Source organism: Fundulus heteroclitus, chromosome 4 (assembly GCF_011125445.2).
Source record: "Fundulus heteroclitus isolate FHET01 chromosome 4, MU-UCD_Fhet_4.1, whole genome shotgun sequence".
Classification (NCBI taxonomy): Eukaryota; Metazoa; Chordata; class Actinopteri; order Cyprinodontiformes; family Fundulidae; genus Fundulus; species Fundulus heteroclitus.
The window spans coordinates 36,587,509-36,604,244 of record NC_046364.1 but is presented as its reverse complement, the minus strand read 5'-3'; the positions used below and the strand labels follow the sequence as shown (position 1 = coordinate 36,604,244).

General features: G+C 38.5%; 1 protein-coding gene across 1 annotated transcript in view; it reads left to right on the top strand.

Annotated features, from left to right (window-relative positions):
* The window catches only part of tln2a (talin 2a), a gene marked incomplete in the record, with an annotated part of 95,489 nt that overhangs the window by 28,658 nt on the left and 50,095 nt on the right, over window positions 1–16,736 (top strand). The window contains 1 exon segment of the mRNA XM_036136501.1: window positions 1,988–2,037.

Below are 16,736 nucleotides of genomic sequence, written 5' to 3'. Positions count from 1 at the left end.
AAACTTGCATAGCTAATGAAATTATTCAAGTTCTACCTGGAAGATGTGAGTTGGGCAGTTTGCAATACAAGAATAGCATCCAGAACGATCCATATTTGGAGCATCGTTCACCCGTCGGCCATCAGTCCTCCAACCCGTCAGCGCAGGGTCTGCAGCTTGTGTCGTTTCCCCTGGCTATGGGGATGATACTTCACTTTACGGACAGGAGTAATAAACCTCACCGCTCGCTGGGGAACCTTTCTGGATGTCCCGCTATTGGATATTCCTTTCAAATTGCAAACTGTGACCAACTGCAGCAAACATGAGACTCCGATTAAAATCAGCGGAGAAAATCGATTGAAGCCGAACGTAAAGTTTGAGAGGCCGTGGGCATGATTTCTCTGCCCTCATTACCAGAGCGGATTGGCCACGTTGCATTTTGTGCAGACAGTAGCTTTGAGATTTAAGCGATTTCAGTTTTTAAAAAACAGTGGCATTCTCAACTCTTTATATACTTGTTCTTTATAGCACAGAATATCAGTAATTGTATTTTGTCAGTCTTGTAAACCTACTAGTGTGACTATGAGAAACCCTAAACAACTTTGCTTCACTGAATTCATGGTGGCTTTCTGTTGAGCACTATTGCATCAAGCTGGATGTTTACGTAACTTCACAAACTGTATTATAGTGCAAGTCTCACAAAATCCATCTATTAAAATGCATGCAAAGCTTAGTTCAAACAGGTGTAAGTGCTGAAAGCTTGTAACGGTCCCTGTTGTGGGCTTTCAATCAGGTTCTAACAGATCAAGTTGTTTCAGCACAGCAGAAATTCTCCTAGCATGTAGAAAACGTACTGAGGCGCTTATGGTGTAATAAACTTGTCCAATGTGTGCATAAGTTCTTTTCAGTGTTTTTGTTAGATAGAAACCAGAGCTGGAATATTTTAACACATTTGCAATCTTCAGCTTTAAACAGTGTTTAAAATATACATATTTTTCCAGCTTCTTTGACCAGTTATCTATTCACAGCAGGAGTGGAGGGAGGCCATCTTATGTACATTACTGTGAACTTTTTTAACACATTTTTTTCCTCAGATCTTTTATTTTTTACTTTTTACGGTGCAAGTTGCCTTTGTTCACATTGTTTCGGAACAGAAGAAACAGTTCGTACTCTCTGGAGAATGTAGATCTTAACCTTCACTTGGGCTTTCCAAAAAGTTACAAAATGGAAAGATTTAAAGCTTAAAAGTATTAAAGAGAACATCCTTGCTGTACTATATTCGACATTTCTATAATCTGCTCAAACTCTTGATTTTTCTCTCTTACAGCCTGAGTGAACCGTAGCCATATCTTGACTGGATGAAATGCAGTTTCCTATTTAACTGTATTGAACTTCTCCAGTCTCCTAATTGCTCTAGCTTCACTGTAAAACACTTCCCTGATATTGACGAGGGCTAACTTTAAGTCTTCACTCAGTAACGGCTTCCTCTCAGAAGAGCTTTGCTGCCAGCGTGCCCTGGTAGCTCGCATTTATTAATCGGACATAGATTGCATATCTGAGCTTTCAGATGATCTAAAAAAAAAAAAACCTTGGCTCTTTTTTTTGCCAATTTACATTTAAATTTGAGTATTATTGATGTTTTTCAGATTAAGCTCTATTTTTTTAAGTTTTGTGTGGCGTTCTTGTAAGGATTTCCATACATCAATTTAAACCAGTGCCATTTCTATTTCCTATTTTTTTCTCTCCAAAGATCATATAAATTTCGACTACCTTTATCTGTGCTAGGGGCGTCGTTCCCCCCCTCCCCTCTCCCCAACTCCTGCCAAATATGGCGTAGCCTGTTAAAGATGAAAAAAATAATCAATTTGAGAACTTTCCGTTGTGAATGTACACAGCAGCTTTAGGTTCGATGTTATCCTTTTTTTTTTGATGTTGTAATTATTAACAATATTTCCTATGTAAAAGGTGTGCTGTGTTTCTCATAAACGCCTCGATGTTTGTTTTTCAGCTGTGAAGATCAGCAGATAGCCCCCGGACTGCGTTTTGCTCAACAAAAAGGTAGGAAGCGGTTCATGTCAATACATATAAGAGGAGAGCTGGAGCTGGATAAACTTAGAAATGTCACTCCAGATGGTCTGCAGACTCACGAAGGAAACGTATCTGCAAACATGCGATTGCTGAACGGAAGTGTGAATTTTCACATATGCAAACCTATAATTAAACATTGCACTGAAAAGTTAGTAAAGTTGGTAATAATCATTATTGTTGAGAAACATTTTTTTTAATCAATATATTCTGTTAACAATAATTCATGCATTGGTGTTTCTGTTTAGTGACTGATTTATAGTATGTATAGCGTTGCTGAAACAGTAACACTGTACCAGGCTTCTCTTGACATGTAGTGTTGGAGGAGAAAAACATGTGGCTGCTGTGCTGTGTCGCGTACGTTTATCCTCAAAAGTCTAATCGTAACACGGACTAGTTTCCAGCTGCCGTACTGATGTTCACTGTGAAAGGTTTTGTATATATATATATATTTTTTGCCCTCTATGTTTCTCTGCTGCTCTAAATTGCAGCAGGAGCTACTTCATTTTCCCTCAGATGTTTTTTAATGTTATGTAGGTTTAAGGAATGAGCCCTGTTTCTGATCACCAGGTGTTTCAACGTTTTAAACCGCTACAGTCCTATCTGCCAAAATCTTCATCGCCCTTTTGATGAAATGCTAGAGAAAGTGCTGGAGTAAGCTGAGATTTCACTGGCTGGATGGTGGATGAAGTAAGGCAGGGGTGCCCATTCAGCTGGATGCAAGAACGCTCAGCTCATAAAGATGGCAGACATTTCTGGTTAGGAAGAACAAGTGTAGTCTCGGGTTGAAAATGAAAGGAGCCCCAACCGTCCCTCCTAATGTAATTCAGGTTTAGACTAATTAGCCATATAATACCAGATTTTCATGCTTTTTACTCTATAACGGGCAGAAGATTAAAAAAGCTATATTCTGAACAATGGGCAACTGCAGAGTACCATTACTAAATGCATTAGATGTGTTTTTTTTCTACAGTTTTCATTAAGCCTTTGCATAAGCAAATTGGAATAGTATTCAGTATTGTGTTATTATTTTAGCAGCTGTAGGAATAATTAGTGTTTTTCTGTTTTTAATTAAAAACAACTAGATCATGTTCTATTTTTTTTTCCCTGTTCAGATTTTTGTGTTTAATACGACAAAACTGGTATTTATGCTCACATTTATTATCCAGCAAGGCTCTCAAACCGGTTCACGTCTAGTTGGTTTACTTCCTCTGGGTTTAAGCACAGACATTGACGAAAACAGTGTTGAGTTAACATTTTATGCAGTTAAAAATGTCAAAAAGTCAAAAGTTTGAGGACTGCCTGCAACAAAATTATCTTTAGCTGCATCTTTGTTCAACAAGAGGGAGTGCCTCCAAGTTAAACATGCATGATTTAAAGCTACGTAAAGTTTATCTGGTAACCTGTGATCTTTGCGTTATAATTGTTTAAATCAAATGGAGACCAGCAGGTTTTTCTCTGAATTATGAGCGTGCCACTGTTTAGACATCTGTCCGACAATAACGTTGCTTTTCAAGCCGACTCAATGAGCTGATTTCAGGGGGCAATTAGCTGGCAGCATCTGGTGCCCAGCTTCTCTGTATATACGCTCCGCTCCACAAATGGCTTTACAGTCGCTCTGTGTTTTAGTCTTCCTGCAATTAATGAGCTCGGATGTTGATTTGCCTCATGCCGCGCTCCGGCAAACAGCTACATCTCAACGTAACTGTGCATGCTTGCAGTTGTAAGCGTAAACACAGTAAGGCTGCAGCTCAGAAAGTGGTCTTTTTTTTTCTTTTTTCTTTTTTTTTTTAGAAAAAGTAGAATGCTAATGATCATCTAATGTGTGCCTCTGTGGGTCTGCTGAAAAGTGTTCACTTTCCCCTCAGCTTCAGGCTGCCTGACACAGCTCAACTAAATGTCTTGTGCTTTTAATACAGCTGCTGTATATTGTGTAATTTAATCTTATGCTTGCCCAGTGTTAATGGCTGAATTCAGTTGGCGCGATGGCAGCTTCCACCAGATGTTCCCCGTCAGTCCAGTTGGCAGTCGGGCGGGGGGGGGGGGGCTGCCAACTGGGCTGATGTTCTCGCAACATCAGCCCTTCCCGATATGAGCTCAGAGTTGCTGTCTGTGTCTTTGTCCAAGTGTGTCTTTAGTGATGGAGAGGCGGTATGACATCATTCAGGTTATAACAGTTTACACATTCCATCTTTGAAGCTTTACAGCTTGATGGCTCTCGGAGCGGAGGTGTATCCCTCTGCGGCCCATGATTCAAGCTCAGAAGGGGTCTGCCTTGGGTCAAATATTGCAGCTATGTTGAAAGGCGTTATGCAATTCTCAACTTGTAAGGCACGTTTTTCCTTATAATTATACTTGACGAAGTACTGCGTGGTTGTGTATTTATTTTATTTTTTTTTAGGCAGTTGCAGTTGATGACAGATTGTGCTCAATATAGTGACTGTGCAGGCAAAGTCAGGTCTGACTATGACCAGATGTTGTGGAAGTATTGAGTCATTGAATGACATCATTTAGCAGTGTGACCAGATGTGTGGATCCGAGCAGCGCTTTGCTGACTGAGGTGATGTCATAGTTAGCAGAGTAGATGCAAACCTGCTTGTTGGGGAAACAGTCATTTTTTTTTTTTTTTTACATTTCCACTCTGCATACAGGAAATGATCCAATATAGTAGAAACGCTGTATGGTTCCTGGGTGAGATGGTGAGTGACTGGACTACCCGTAGGATCACTGGACCCACAGGATGATGAGGCACCTCATTATAAGATGATCTCTGTGGCTCTTACTCAGTCTGGGTCTGGGAAAATGGCTGGCTCCTGGCCAAATGCCGCAACACTTCCAAGATTTCACACAGCAGTTTTTTTTCCCCTCTACGAGCCATTTACTGGTAAGCTTTGTCATGCCTCCCGATGGGGAACACTGAAGCTTCCACCACCTGTTTTTGGTTCAAGGCAGAATCGCTGCATTTTCTGGAATGCTGGGAACCGAGTTGATGTTCAACTTTTATTGGTCCTTTTGTTTTGCCACGCCTCTAATGTCTATATATATATATATACGCTTCAGTTGGGCTGAAACTTAGAAAAGGAATGTGAAATAAGCTAAAAGAAAGTCTTCTGGATCTGTTCCTGGTCTCTGGGTTGTTTTTGTGTGTCTTTCCTCTATAGTTATCAGTTTTCAGTTTTATTAATTAAATAAAAGCAATTAATGCCCAATAACTGTGTATTTTGAATCTTTTGGATACATTTTTATTTTGTTTTTCTGCTGGATCAAGGTTATTGGATCAGGAACAGACTCAAACTTTGCTCAGCTAATGTGTTTGCTTAAGAACTTCAAACTAAGAACCTGAGTCCATCTTAAATAGGCATTGGCCAGTTATCAGCGTCGAGGTATATACATATTTTAAAAAGGTATAGTTCTAAAACCTCAAAAGCTTTTCTGATTACTATATATTACTTTTCTGGCTAACTCTTCTTGATGTGATGCCAGAGAAAGTGCTTGAATGACTGGAGATTTCTCTCTGGAGCATATAGCATGGCAGCGGTGTCCCTGTATCACCTGTCGGTCAGCTGGTTGAAATAAGGCTTCTAAAGTTTCCCCAAGCTTTGGATATTTAGAAATATTTCAGATTGCACAAAAACACGTCATGTATTGAAACTAAACGAATGCCAACCCATCATTCTCATGTTCACGCGGTTTGTAAAACTACAGCTGCAGGTCATCCCTGGGGTCTCCTCCCAGTGGGACGTGGCCTAAAAATCGCCAAAGGGGGATTTAACTAATGATTACCATACTAATATGATGAAGCAAAGCTTTCAAACCATGTAGGGTATTAACCAAAAACAATAAATAAATAAATAAAAATATTATACTCAAGTTAGAGTTGTATTTGAAATGGGGAGAGAATATTATCTTTTAGATTTTAGAAGTGTAGCCTTTCTATACATGAAGTGAAACAATTTGCTTTGCTGTGTGGGACTAAATGGGACCATAAGCTAAAATGTGTAAAAAAAAAAAAAAAAACAAAAAAAAAAAAAACAATTGTGCATTATGAAATGTATACTTGGTCCATTAACTTTCTTCCTGCTTTCTTGTAGCCTGGAAAAAAAAGATTATTCCAACATTTCATGAGAACGTCTCAATTTACCCAAGCCTAATTCATTTTAGATGGGATGTAGCTCTGTGTAAGAAGCAGGATCGTCAGAATACAAGTGAGCCGAGATCAACATTTTTCTACAGATACTATGTTTGTGTTAAAGATCTCAATGGCTGGGTGGTCTGTGTCTTGCGTAATGTCTCTCACATCTCTGTGATGGATGGGTGTTGCATGGCCCTGCAATGGAGGGTTCAGAAAGTTCACTGAAATGGGAGCAAGTTTCACTGCCCCAGGAGCTCTGAGTAAAACTATGTCAGAATACATTGTTTCTTTTTTTTTTTAAAGATGGCACACTGATCCTTTTATACATCATCTACTAGTATCTGTACGGGCTGAATAATCCGAAGCAAACTTTAGCGAAACCAACCTGATTCTACCGCTGCAAATGTCTTTTGACGGTGCTGTCACACTTGTTGTGTATGTACGCATTTTTAAATGTTAAGTGGTTATGGACATGAAAAAATAGCTTTCTTTATGAAAGACTCATCCATTATATGAACTCTGCATACTTTTGTTGTATACCTGTTGCAAATATTCTTGGGTATATTGGGTACATTGAAGCAACTTACTAAATTGCTTCATAATGGTTTTGCTTTGACAGCGTTGTTGTAGTTTTGTTCTATTTTTCTACTGATCAGTTGACTGCATATTAGATTGAAAGTCAGTTGTGTACAGACAATCTGATTTCTAATCTGCTAAAAAATTAGAAAATATATCCAGCTTTTCGGCTTAGTCAGCTACTTGAAGAATTTTCATGCCGATGTGGGAGAATCCTTTATCTTTGCTGACAGATTATGGCTACACCATATGTGCAGTATTTATGTAAACTGTGTTGCTGTGCTTTCTCTGTAGGGTATATATCATTATCTCTAAGTTGTGCATCAAATAGGTGATTTTGGAGCACAATTTCCCAGGTTTCTATGCAATCTTGAAAAGTATGGAAATTGATTTGATAATTTTATCTTGTTTGAATAATATGGAAAATTGCATATGGAAACTGCCTTTGTTTTTTGTTTGCCACATTCCAAATCAGGTTTTTGATCAAATCCTATTACTTTAGCTATTTACACAAATTCTATTTTCTTTTATAGATTTAAAAAAATCAATTTCACAGATATTTGTCCTTGTAGGTTTGAATCTGGACCCAACATTCTTGGATCAGATTTGGTCTGGATGCCAAACAAGTTGTTCAGAGTTTTAGTTTTTGGAACTTTGTCAAATGAAGTTATTGCTGATCACAAACTATGGATTTAAGGATAATTCAGTCCTGAATTAATAACTTATCAAAGTCCCCTTTTATAAAGTTCCATATAAAAGGTCATGATGTTTCATTATTTCTTTGGGGAAAAATACAAATAATAATAAAATACACATAATAAAACCCAGGAAAGGCAAAATATTTATTCTGGAATGAAAAGAGAAATTAGTAGAAGCCTTGTCTTTACTTTGAGCCATGTGTATTCCTGTGCTATTGAGACACAGGGCAGTATTAGGATTACTATCTTCCAGCATCAGCTCAGAATCAATGTGTCAATGTGAATTATTTTGAAGTTGCTGGTTCCTGCGTCCATATATGGAACAACATGGGCACAGAAACCACTAGGTCAGTTTGTACAGTTCTGGTTTAGCATGATGTAACTCTCTTCCAATATTTGTACAAGACTTAAATGTCATCGAAGTATTTAATGAAAGGTTACCCAACTTACACCCCAGTTTCTGATTGGCTGTGTGTGGAAGTTTGGCTGTTTATTCCAGGAAGGGAGATTTGTATGGATGACTAAGCTTTTGGAACTAGTTGAAGGTTTGCACTTGGAAAGTATTTGTCCCCAAGCACTCGCTGTGTGTGTGTGTGTGTGTGTGTGTGTGTGTGTGTGTGTGTGTGTGTTTCTCATGGTAGCTGCATAGATGGCACCATGTTTTGACAGTGTCTTTGCCAGAGGCAGCAGTTAATAACCAGTGTGGAGCAGATTTGACCGAGGTGATTATATGGTATTTTATGTGTTGCGAAAATTCCCTCATAAAAATTCTACTTTGTTCCAGTTCTGCTTTCCAGGCTGCTGCCATTCATTAATGAGTTGCTCATTATATTTGACTTTTTTCATTGATTCTTTTAATTACCAAGCTGAGTCATCGTTGGCTCTGCCTGTGCAAAAAGCCTCACGGACACATCAGGGTGGTAGTAAGACGCGGGGCATTACTCGCGTCTCAAGTGCAGGGATTCATCTGTAAACTGTGTCCATTTGTGCTCTGAATACCGCTGAGATCCTTTCACCGGCGACTCCTGCAAGTCTTGTGTAATTTGACATTTCAATCCGAAACTAAATTCCCCAGCAGGCACTGGTTGATAGCTATTGTTTTCTCATTTGGCCGTCCTTGTGAAAAATGTCAGATATTAGTCAGGTTACAATCAGTGTGTTACCATGGCGATCTTTGGCTGAAGACATCGCTTAGTAAGAGGAGGTACAGTCTGATTCTATGCTTTCTAGAAAACCACAGCCTCCATGTGGGAGGAAGTGGCTGCTGTGTGTGTTGCGAGGTTGGTGAGGATTGGTGGCTTGTGCATAGTCGTTTGTCGTTTCCAAAAGGATCCAAGATCTTTTTTAGTTTTCTGCTGTAAAAAAATCTAAATAGGAAACAGAGGCTGATATAGGGCTGGACGGTACAGGAAAAAAAGCATATCAATAAAATAGAAATCATATTGATCGATATCGATAATTATCAACAAATTCAAAACATACATTTTAACTGCAGCCCTGGTCATTTTATGCTGTTGCTTATTGACCTATTTTTAGATAATGAACACGCAAACACTGAGTTCAAACTCAACCCTTTATTCAACCAACTTTTTTTTAACAAAACTGCAAGTTTTTAAAAAAGGACATGTGCTCTCTCGAAATCTTTCAAGGGGGCGGAGCTTGGTTCCCGGGTCTGCGTTGTGATTGGTTGAGAGGACGTAACGACTGTAGTATTAGCCTACATGATAGGCTAGAATTGAAAAGGAAGAAAGCTGTTGTATTGAACTTTTTTATTGACCCTTTTATTTCTATCATCGATATAAGTCTATCGATCGATATATATTGATATTGAATTATCGTTCAGCCCTAGGCTGATATATCACCATGTTTACTGTTTTAAAGTATAGTATGTTGAACTGGGCATTGCAAACAAGCTTAGCAATGGACTAGTGGGACTGTTTGCCTCCCTGCATGGAAGCTGACACTTGAATTGGACTTGTTGTTGACAGAGGTGCGTCACCTGCCTGCCGTGCAACACATTTAAATGCATACATATTGCGCAGATGCAAAAGATGCATGTTTACGCCGCAGACTTTCCTGCTACCCAGTGTGTCGCCTGACTCATCTAGGCATGTTAATGCATTTACAAAAAGTCTGTCTTTGTTCCGTATCAGGCTTTTGCCTGTGGCTATATCAAATTTCTAAGTTTTGGAACACCGTGAGACTGTGAGTGCTAAGCAGGAGTTGGGTGTCATATGTTACTCTCTGCCTCGGCCTGCCCGCGTCCACGGTCTCCTCCTCCACTGCCCCCACGTGAAGCGTGCCGAACGGTGACGACCTCACTCTGAACCGTGCCGGATTGGTCTTGTGTGACTAAGGCTGTGTGCTTTAGATCCATTTCATAATTTCCCAGCGAACAGGCAGAGAGGGTATTGAATGCCTTGTTTGCGCTTCATGAATGTGATGACAGCTAAATCAACAAATGCAATCATAGTTATCAGCAGCCCAGGTTATTAAAAGAAACGTCTTTTTTTTTCTTTTTTTCCTTTTTCTTGGTTCAGCTGTGGATGTAAACAGCTATGATTAATTGTGGTATGTTGCTTAGAACCTACAGCATTATGACACTGTGTGAGGATCTGTGTGGACTTGAGAAAACCACATCAAATATATTTAGTCAAAGGACTGCAGATGTAAAGGGTAACTGAGGAGACCAACGACCCGTCAGCTGTACAAATGGTGCTTTTATGGAACCGTATTGTAAACAGAAAAATGATTACTTTTGTCATAAAAGATATTGAAATTTAAAGTCTTGGACTTACTTAGGAAAATCTGTGCAGCAGAGGTACACTTAATATAGTTAATACATCTCTATAATTACAGGAAGGCCGATCAGACTTTCCTGGCCTATATTGATTTCCAGTTTATATTTTTGTCGTTTATTGTTTTAGCAAATATAAAGGGAAAGAAATCCTGCAGCATCCTTGAAAGAGGTAGTAGCTTTAAATCAAACGCAAATGGAAAAGCTTCCAGATCGGCCCCATATATGCATCATATGCATGTGGCCCTAAGCTCCCTTTAAATACATTAAAGTATATGATTTAAACTGGTGTGTTTAAAGTACGAAAGCCATGGAAGTTGTTCATTTAGATACATTAATTGATATAATATATCAATTAATATATTTGGCCCCTTGATTACCAGTCAGAGCTTATATTAGCCGGTTGATTTTTTTGTCTATCTCAGACTGAGACTAATTTTTAAGAAATAAACAGCCATGGTTCACTTTTCAGACAACACTGTATAATGTCAATTACAGTAAATGGTGTCTATCTTAGACTTAATGTATTGGTTTTAGCTGTGGGAAAAGTGGACCTTTTGAAACCATTCAGTAGGCTTGTGAAAGTGTTTTCTGACTGATTATATATTAATGACTGGTTACAATTAAGCGCCTCTAAAATACCCATTAATGCTGCATCAGTATGATCTTTAGGAGTGAGGTGTCACAGTGTCATCCAGCTTTAATTACAGCATGAAAAATGATCACAGATTCTGGTAAAAACACTATTAAACCCACCGGGGTTAAAACTGTTGAGCCCCAACAACCTGATCAGTTTTACGAGCTTAACATTCATTGGCAGTGCTCGTCGAAAAACGCGTCTTAAAACACAGCATGCTTCAGGAATGACCTTATCAATCCATTCTAATTGACTTCACAGGCATTTTTTTTTTTCTTGGTGTTTTTGTTTCGCTTTGCTTCAAAGATTTTAGAGGTAGCCATTTCCAATTTGACATTTTCATTTTTGGTTCTCTTTCATTATAAATCACAGCATTAGAGAAAGCGTTTTCAAAATGCCATCACAACACCCTCCAGTAGGATTAGTTTCTTTGTGACTCTTTCAACAATGTGTAACATAAGAGGAAATGCCATTGTCATGTGATATGACTTGATTGTGGATGCGTGATATTATGGTGTACAAACTAAGACAAAGTTCTCCTGGTTTAGTTCAGTTTTTAAAAGTTGACAAATTCAACCTGCGCAGGTTTCTAATTAACGTCAGTAGCCAGAAAAATCCATCATGTCTAATTGGCCATTTTTGAGTCAAGGTGTAACTCTTTTGATTTGCGAACTGTTCTGTTATTGGATTGGAGGCCATGTTACTGTAATAGGGCCTGGGCATTCCCATTGGGCTTCGCACTGCTTCATTGATCAACTGAACAAAAAGCTACATGTTCCAAGGCCCATTCTCATTTTCCTTTTATCTCATGAGCCCTTTGTCTGCCTCTTTGGCTGAGCGTTTTCCTTAAGTGAAAGTGAATTGCTTGTGTGTGCACCATGACGAAATGTCTCCTGCTTTTCCTCTTGATTCTTCGTTATTGTCTGTGAAGTGCCCTCCGATATTGGCGCGATGCCTGCAGGCTCAGCAAACACTGTTTGCACTAAATTATCTCCAAAGATGATAGAGGTTTAGTCCAGTAGGTGGGGATATGTTGTTCCATGCAGACTGTAATGTTGCAGACATTTTTTTTTATTTTTACATGGGACAAACTGACTTGCCCAATAGCAGGTTATGTTTCCAGAATAAGGAACCGTGGTGACAGACCCAGCTGAGAAGTGAACCGGCTGTCTGATGCTGATAATCCTGAACTGAGCCGTGGGTTTCCCTGAGACCCCCAGGTCTCAGTTATTGCTCACAAAAAAACACAATTTTAATACGCACTAAACTGACATGTTGGCAGCTTTGGCATCTGTCCCCATTGATGGATATAAACGTTGCCACACAGCTTTAAACCCTAATTATTATGAGTTCTGTAATTGTGGCTTATGTAAGAGCGAAGACTGAATTTACTGCAATAGATCTGCTATTATCAGTGGAGTTTCTTTTTGGGGGAAAACAAAATCTGTGCAATTTTATTTCCCTCAAATCTAATTAGATTTTAATTTTGACAGGCATTTTTATTTGTAACTTTGTTACATTGGTATGAAACCGGCGGCTTTCATAATTTCATAACTGCACAGCATATCCATCTAATTCCCATTCCGTTCAGGAAATGCATAATTTTTCACGGATGGTTTTAACAAAAACATTTGTGACATCAACCTGCCCAAACATGGCATGCAAAATTATTTAAAATTGCATAAGATATTTGGATACGAAGTTTATTATTCTCTTAAGGAACATTAGAAACGTAAAGAGTTTGGTGGTCAATTTCAGATCTCCGGTTTTTGTACCCAATACCAGTTTCGGATTCCAGCATTCAGCATTCCAGGCTTCCTGCTGTGAATAAAGTATTTTTATCAGGAAGAGAGGCAACACCACACTTTGGGTTTGAGAGAGCTGGCAGAGTAGGACCTGCTTTTACCATTTACAAACTCAGACAAAATAATTACAGATGAACACAGTTGACTTTCTAAACTGTCTTGTTGAGCTTGTTTGGAAGCTGCAAACATCGGTTTCTATGTTTATTCAATATAGACTGCAGAGCCCTTCATTAACTGAGAGTTCCCAAATTTCCAAGAACCGGCATGTTTCATGACAGATGACTAAAAATGATAAAGCAGAGTAACTTTGCTGGACTCTGTTCAACCTTCCTGTTATCTGCTGAAAGCCTCATTCACTTTCTTGAGGCCTGAATGGACCGCAAACATGTTACTGTTATTGAAAACACTTAGGAATGCATCATTGTAATTATCTTTCACAACTATTACTGTATAATTATAGATGCATACTAACTGCTGAAGCTCAAATGGTTTTGTTTAAAGTGTACATCTGGAAAAAACAGTTTGTGGAGGTTACATTTAGCTCCTCACCTACATCTCATAAAGAATTATTTTATTTTTTTTACCTTCCCAGGTAGCCCAAACAGCTCTCAACTTGAGTTCTGGCATCCTATATCTGCCAAAAAACATCCCATCCAAGTATGAAACCTTCAAGCTAGGCTCTTATTCCTCTCTTGGATTTATACAAACACTCATTCAGAGGTTTGCGAGAATTAAAGATTCCCCAGATCTGGGCCGCCGAGCTCAGAAGGGCACGCCTTTAGCAACCTTCATTCAGGGACTTCAAAAAGGAAAGGACACTTTGAACTGGTGTTCAACACATAAGCACAAATGACGGTTGGAGCTTGTTGCAGAGTCAAAGATGCAGGGAAACAATCCTCCCTTTCACAGCCGAAATCTCCTGCATAATAGAGCAAGATGGCAAATCACAGAATGTCAGCCAAGAGCCCAAGGCTGGAACAGGGTTGGTGAAAATGCTTTCTTTAAGGACAAACGGCCACCAGATGTTCTGCAGGCTTTAGATCTTCATGAGTGATTGCTTTAAACCAGCGTCAGTTTTAAATGGAGAAGTACAGGCATGCCAACACGAAACATTGCTATAGTCAACACATGGACACCCAGAAATTTGCATAATAACCACATTATGTGTAGTATCATTGCATCTGGAATCCGGTGTTTTCAAATGGAACTCTCTCCTTTTTAAGTTCCTTTTTAAGTTTTGTGTGTTTGGTTACAGTAGCAGTAGTTTATATACTCCCAGCTAATGTAATCTGTTCAAGTGCATCATATTTTATAAGCTCATCTTTTTCTGGCATATTTATTGCCATTGATCAGATGGGAGCAGTCATTGCAGACAGGAAATATGGGAAAGATTGGAAGGACGTGACATGCAGTAAATGTCTCTCTGGCAGCAAATCGAACTGAGGACTCGGTGCTTGATGCAATTTAAGGCCATGTGATTTCCGCCCTAATTACTCTGCCATCAAGTGGCCCAGTAGCTCATTTATTGTGATATTGCTTTCTTCTCAAGTGTTGGAAGGCAAACGTGTAAAGTCGACCATGTTGGAAATATCCGAGATAAGCGCAAAGACACTTTAAAGGTAAGTATGGTGCAGCTTTTAGGTAACCAAGTGAAAAATTATATTCCTCTTTGATTTCTTTGAGGGTTTAACACAGAACCTATTATATAAAGTCAAGGATAAAATCTGATGTAACTATTAGATGCTCATTGAGTGTGGATCATTATCTTTTAGTGGGCATGTCTACTTTTAAGACCACACTTTTAACTATTGATCTGCTTGGAATCATGCCTTTACTTGCATATTACCATTTTTGGTAATAAAATAAATTGATCTCATTGAGTTTATTAACCTAAAATGTCTATTAAATGTTTATTTCTGCACAGACTCCGTCTTCTACAGGTCAGGATTCTGGATCCTGTGTGATGACGTTTTTGAAAACCTTTAGAAATTAGGACTTAGTTCCTCAAAATAGACAAAAGGTTTCTTACAATAAGTAAGTGTAATAGAGAGATTAAGGGCTATACGTGTCTACATATTGTGAGCTCAGTTATGATTTGGGTTCAATTTCAGTGCTGTATTCATTCTAAGTCTTCCTTTTGAGTCCTTTTTTAGAGCATTGCTGTTGATTTAGAAATAGCTGACTCCTCCAGAACGGCACATTCAAGCTCCTTTGCTGTCGCTCTGGGAAACTCTGTTGAATAGTATACCTAAAAGTAACAGTATTACCATTCTTCTCTGTCACAATGTGTCTGGCAGAAGTATCTGTTTACTTTTTGTGTTGGGTACATATGATATAAGGTTAAGAACACACCTTTGGAGCCCGGCAAGGAAGATCCAACTGACTCCATTGTCTTCTACTTGTTTTCTCGGAAACTGAGACAGTATTTTAAGGGAAACACCTTTAGTTTCTGGTTTTATTCCCCCATTACATTAATAAAGTTAACTGCTATTAAATTTGACCAACCAAAGACACTTAGATCCTTAAGCTTTGCTACATAACTATAGGCTGTTTACCACAAAGATTTACTGTGTCCCCAATATAAAGTTGTGTAAAGATTGATAACTCGTTTAGTTTGTTTACATGTAAACTTAGAGCATATCTCAGTTTATATCTAACTAAAAAAAGCTAACTCCACTTTTAGCAACATTGGCTTAAATTAGTGTTTGCTGATAGATTAGTAGTAGACAGTGCTGCTTAGTTCTGTTCACAGTATCAATGTGTACACAATCTAATCGCAAATGACTGCTTAAATGCAAATTTATGGTGAGATATAACACTTTAAGTGCTACACATTTGAACTTTGCTTTCAAATTGTATATTTAAACTATTGGATTGACTTCTATTGCTCTCACAAAAGTTAACAAGAATATATTAATCATTTATGTCTTGATTTCCTTCATCACTATCGTCCTCCCACAAATTGGATTGGCTTGATGGGCACTTCACCATAGGGTTGAGATCTGGTGACTGTGCTGACCTCTCCTTGGCCACAACAATGTCTACACTGTGTTTCTGATTATTTGTTTTTATTTTAATTGAAGAAAATTGTATTTTTCAATAAATCTATAAAGACAAATGACCCCAAACCTCTGATGGTTAGTGTATTTGCACTTATGAAAAAGCTTTCCAAACACATCAAAGCATACAGATGCGTATCCTCAAAGGACAAAGGGACAACTTGCTCATTTATAGTCTTTTTTTTTTTTCCAGGAAATATTTTTTTTTCTTTTAAAGTATTGTTCTTTCATACCTTTGTCCAAAAGATAATATCTTTGTTTGAAGTAGCCAAGAGGTAATACTATGTTTATGCAACATACAAGTTGTACTAAATGAATAACTAAAAATCATAAATTATTTTATATCTCTGTCATGAAAATGGATTTTAACGGTTAAGTTTCCATTGTCGTTTTATGTATTTATCTCAGTGAAATATCATTGATTCCTTTATGCCATTGGTGGAGTTCATCTTTAGTGTAACAGGCCAAGTCTGTGTCTTTGATATGGGGGCCCTGGGTTTGAACCCCGGTTGCATCAGAAAGTGTTTAAATTAGCTAAACCTGACTTCTACATGCCTGTAGCAGATCTTTGACTCAAGCACAGAGCTGCCGGATTGTTTCCTCCACCTAGTCTCTGCCCTTTAGACTTTTTTGCAACCCAGTAGTGTATACCATTATGTTTTAATTGAAACTGCTGAGACTGCTTGTTGGTCTCGCTGTAAAAGAGCAATTATGTTCACAGGAGGTGTTGTTTTGATCAGAAATAATCCCTTCTATGGTACTGGCAAAGCTGTTGGATTTAGTTTTCATTTTTTTTATGGCATAAATACACATAAAAGGCAGTCTTAAGTACTCTGGGAAGCCCAGTTCTAGAGCAGATGGAAAATGTTTGTCACAGGAGGGTTGTTCTGTTTGGTACGTGAGCCTGATGCAGATGAAAGGCGTGTAGGTGTCGCTGGTGGAGCTGAATTCAAAGCCAGGAAGAAAAG